We start from the raw sequence: 5410 nt of genomic DNA on the forward strand, positions 1-5410 counted from the left end.
AATCTGTTGGTGGTCTTTTTGTCTTATTGACGGTGTCTTTTGCCTTGCAGAAACTTTGGAGTTTCATTAGGTCCCATTTGTCAATTCTCGATCTTACAGCACAAGCCATTGCTGTTCTGTTCAGGAATTTTCCCCCTGTGCCCATATCTTCAAGGCTTTTCCACACTTTCTCCTCTATAAGTTTCAGTGTCTCTGGTTTTATGTGAAGTTCCTTGATCCACTTAGATTTGACCTTAGTACAAGGAGATAAGTATGGATCGATTTGCATTCTTCTACACGATAACAACCAGTTGTGCCAGCACCAATTGTTGAAAATGCTGTCTTTCTTCCACTGGATGGTTTTAGCTCCCTTGTCGAAGATCAAGTGACCATAGGTGTGTGGGTTCATTTCTGGGTCTTCAATTCTATTCCATTGGTCTACTTGTCTGTCTCTATACCAGTACCATGCAGTTTTTATCACAATTGCTCTGTAGTAAAGCTTTAGGTCTGGAATGGTGATTCCGCCAGAAGTTCTTTTATCCTTGAGAAGAGTTTTTGCTATCCTAGGTTTTTTGTTATTCCAGATGAATTTGCAAATTGCTCCTTCTAATTCGTTGAAGAATTGAGTTGGAATTTTGATGGGGATTGCATTGAATCTGTAGATTGCTTTTGGCAAGATAGCCATTTTTACAATGTTGATCCTGCCAATCCATGAGCATGGGAGATCTTTCCATCTTCTTAGATCTTCTTTAATTTCTTTCTTCAGAGACTTGAAGTTCTTATCATACAGATCTTTCACTTCCTTACTTAGAGTCACACCAAGGTATTTTATATTATTTGTGACTATTGAGAAGGGTGTTGTTTCCCTAATTTCTTTCTCAGCCTGTTTATTCTTTGTATAGAGAAAGGCCATTGACTTTTTTGAGTTTATTTTATGTCCAGCTACTTCACCGAAGCTGTTTATCAGGCTTAGGAGTTCTCTGGTAGAATTTTTAGGGTCACTTATATATACTATCATATCATCTGCAAAAAGTGATATTTTGACTTCCTCTTTTCCAATTTGTATCCCCTTGATCTCCTTTTGTTGTCGAATTGCTCTGGCTAATACTTCAAGTACTATGTTGAAAAGGTAGGGAGAAAGTGGGCAGCCTTGTCTAGTCCCTGATTTTAGTGGGATTGCTTCCAGCTTCTCTCCATTTACTTTGATGTTGGCTACTGGTTTGCTGTAGATTGCTTTTATCATGGTTAGGTATGGGCCTTGAATTCATGATCTTTCCAAAACTTTTATCATGAATGGGTGTTGGATCTTGTCAAATGCTTTTTCTGCACCTAACGAGATGATCATGTGGTTTTTGTCTTTGAGTTTATTTATATAATGGATTACATTGATGGATTTTCGTATATTAAACCATCCCTGCATCCCTGGAATAAAACCTACTTGGTCAGGATGGATGATTGCTTTAATATGTTCTTGGATTCGGTTAGCGAGAAGTTTATTGAGGATTTTTGCATCGATATTCATAAGAGAAATTGGGCTGAAGTTCTCTATCTTTGTTGGGTCTTTCTGTGGTTTAGGTATCAGAGTAATAGTGGCTTCATAAAATGAGTTGGGTAGAGTACCTTCTTCTTCTATTTTGTGAAATATTTTGTGCAGAACTGGAATTAGATCTTCTTTGAAGGTCTGATAGAACTCTGCACTAAACCCGTCTGGTCCTGGGCTTTTTTTGGTTGGGAGACTATTAATAACTGCTTCTATTTCTTTAGGTGATATGGGACTGTTTAGAAGGTCAACTTGATCCCGATTCAACTTTGATACCTGGTATCTGTCCAGAAATTTGTCTATTTCGTCCAGGTTTTCCAGTTTTGTTGAGTATAGCCTTTTGTGGAAGGATCGGATGGTGTTTTGGATTTCTTCAGGATCTGTTGTTATGTCTCCCTTTTCATTTGTGATTATGTTTATTAGGATTTTGTCCCTGTGCCCTTTAGTGAGTCTAGCTAAGGGTTTATCTATCTTGTTGATTTTCTCAAAGAACCAACTCCTCGTTTGGTTAATTCTTTGAATAGTTCTTCTTGTTTCCACTTGGTTGATTTCACCCCTGAGTTTGATTATTTCCTGCCATCTACTCCTCTTGGGTGAATTTGCTTCCTTTTTTTCTAGAGCTTTTAGATGTGTTGTCAAGCTGCTAGTATGTGCTCTCTCCCGTTTCTTCTTGGAGGCACTCAGAGCTATGAGTTTCCCTCTTAGAAATGCTTTCTTTGTGTCCCATAGGTTTGGGTACATTGTGGCTTCATTTTTATTAAACTCTAAAAAGTCCTTAATTTCTTTCTTTATTCCTTCATTGACCAAGGTATCATTGAGAAGAGTGTTGTTCATTTTCCATGTGAATGTTGGCTTTCCATTATTTATGTTGTTATTGAAGATCAGTCTTAGGCCATGGTGGTCTGATAGGATACATGGGACAATTTCAATATTTTTGTATCTTTTGAGGCCTGTTTTGTGACAAATTATATGGTCAATTTTGGAGAAGGTCCCGTGAGGTGCTGTGAAGAAGGTATATCCTTTTGTTTTAGGATAAAATGTTCTGTAGATATCTGTCAGGCCCATTTGTTTCATAACTTCTGTTAGTTTCACTGTGTCCCTGTTTAGTTTCTGTTTCCACCATCTGTCCATTGATGAAAGTGGTGTGTTGAAGTCTCCCACTATTATTGTGTGAGGTGCAATGTATGCTTTGAGCTTTACTAAAGTGTCTCTAATGAATGTGGCTGCCCTTGCATTTGGTGCGTAGATATTCAGAATTGAGAGTTCCTCTTGGAGGATTTTAACTTTGATGAGTATGAAGTGTCCCTCCTTGTCTTTTTTGATAACTTTGGGTTGGAAGTCGATTTTATCCGATATTAAAATGGCTACTCCAGCTTGTTTCTTAAGACCATTTGCTTGGAAAATTGTTTTCCAGCCTTTCACTCTGAGGTAGTGTCTGTCTTTTTCCCTGAGATGGGTTTCCTGTAAGCAGCACAATGTTGGGTCCTGTTTGTGTAGCCAGTCTGTTAGTCTATGTCTTTTTATTGGGGAATTGAGTCCATTGATATTAAGAGATATTAAGGAAAAGTAATTGTTGCTTCCTTTTATTTTTGTTGTTAGAGTTGGCATTCTGTTCTTGTGGCTGTCTTCTTTTTGGTTTGTTGAATGATTAATTTCTTGGTTGTTCTAGGGCGTGATTTCCGTCCTTGTATTGCTTCTTTTCTGTTATTATCCTTTGAAGGGCTGGATTCGTGGAAAGATATTGTGTGAATTTGTTTTTGTCGTGGAATACTTTGGTTTCTCCATCTATGGTAATTGAGAGTTTGGCCGGGTATAGTAGCCTGGGCTGGCATTTGTGTTCTCTTAGTGTCTGTATAACATCTGTCCAGGCTCTTCTGGCTTTCATAGTCTCTGGTGAAAAGTCTGGTGTAATTCTGATAGGCCTTCCTTTATATGTTACTTGACCTTTCTCTCTTACTGCTTTTAATATTCTATCTTTATTTAGTGCATTTGTTGTTCTGATTATTATGTGTCGGGAGGAATTTCTTTTCTGGTCCAGTCTATTTGGAGTTCTGTATGCTTCTTGTATGATCATGGGCATCTCTTTTTTTATGTTTGGGAAGTTTTCTTCTATTATTTTGTTGAAGATATTAGCTGGCCCTTTAAGTTGAAAATCTTCATTCTCATCAATTCCTATTATCCGTAGGTTTGGTCTTCTCATTGTGTCCTGGATTACCTGGATGTTTTGAGTTAGGATCCTTTTGCATTTTGTATTTTCTTTGACTGTTGTGTCGATGTTCTCTATGGAATCTTCTGCACCTGAGATTCTCTCTTCCATTTCTTGTATTCTGTTGCTGATACTGGCATCTATGGTTCCAGATCTCTTTCCTAGGGTTTCTATCTCCAGCGTTGCCTTGCTTTGGGTTTTCTTTATTGTGTCTACCCCCCCTTTTAGTTCTAGTATGGTTTTGTTCATTTCCATCACCTGTTTGGATGTGTTTTCCTGTTTTTCTTTAATGATTTCTACCTGTTTGGCTGTGTTTTCCTGCTTTTCTTTAAGGGCCTGTAACTCTTTAGCAGTGCTCTCCTGTAATTCTTTAAGTGACTTATGAAAGTCCTTCTTGATGTCCTCTATCATCATCATGAGAAATGTTTTTAAATCTGTGTCTAGATTTTCGGTTGTGTTGGGGTGCCCAGGACTAGGTGGGGTGGGAGTGCTGCATTCTGAAGATGGTGAGTGGTCTTGATTTCTGTTAGTAGGATTATTACGTTTGCCTTTCGCCATCTGGTAATCTCTGAAGCTAGCTGTTTTAGTCGTCACTGTTAAGAGCTTGTTCCTCAGGTGACTCTGTTAGCCTCTATAAGCAGATCTGGAGGGTAGCACTCTCCTTAGTTTCAGTGGGCAGAGTATTCTCTGCAGGCAAGCTCTCTTCTTGCAGGGCAGGTACCCAGATATCTGGTGTTCGAACCAGACTCCTGGCAGAAGTTGTGTTCCACTCACTAGAGGTCTTAGGATCCCGTGTGGAATCCTGTGTGGGCCCTTGTGGGTGTCCGGCGACTCCGCTGGCAAGGTAGCCCGGGGTTCGAGTGGAGCGGAAGGGGTTTGTGCCCCAGATCAAGCCCAAGTAGCCTGCTTCCCTATGTACTGCAGTCTCAGGTTCTGCGCGATTGGATTGGGGCAGGCGCTGTGTTCCACTCACCAGAGGTCTTAGGATCCCATGGGGAGTCCCGTGTGGGCCCTTGCAGGTGTTGGGCGAGACTCTGCTGGCAAGGTAGCGCGGGGCCCGAGTCGAGCGGAAGGGGCTTGTGCCCCAGATCAGGCCCGGGTAGCCTGCTTCCCTATGTACTGCAGTCTCAGGTTCTGCGCAATTGGATTGGGGCAGGCGCTGTGTTCCACTCACCAGAGGTCTTAGGATCCCGTGGGGAATCCCGTGTGGGCCCTTTCGGGTGTTGGGCGAGACTCTGCTGGCAAGGTAGCCCGGGGCCCGAGTCTAGGGGAAGGGATGTTTGGGATTTTATACTAGCAGAACTACTATAATTATACACTGAGCAGAGTGGGGAGCAAATAAAGGGAAGTTGTCAGACTCCAAGCATTAGGCTGACAGGGCTGTCACATGTCAGATATGTGTTACTTCCAAGGAAAGAATGAAATTACTCTAAGAGCAAAACTTTTGCTGCAGAGGCCAAGGCCATTAGCCCAAAGGCAGAGATTTGAGGTACAGAGGCAGAGGCAGAGACAGAGGCAGGTGGCTTTGTAGGCCAGAGGGTAATGTGGTTGCTAGCACCCCAGATACCTCAGAGAGCAACAGAGCCAAAGGCCTAGAGTGGGAGGTTAGGTGCCCCAAGGACACAATATTATATATGAAAACATGAGAACAAAATACCTAGGGAAATGCTACAGTCTAAAAGAAC

The sequence above is a fragment of the Mus musculus genome, chromosome 1 (assembly GCF_000001635.26).
Source record: "Mus musculus strain C57BL/6J chromosome 1, GRCm38.p6 C57BL/6J".
NCBI lineage: Eukaryota > Metazoa > Chordata > Mammalia > Rodentia > Muridae > Mus > Mus musculus.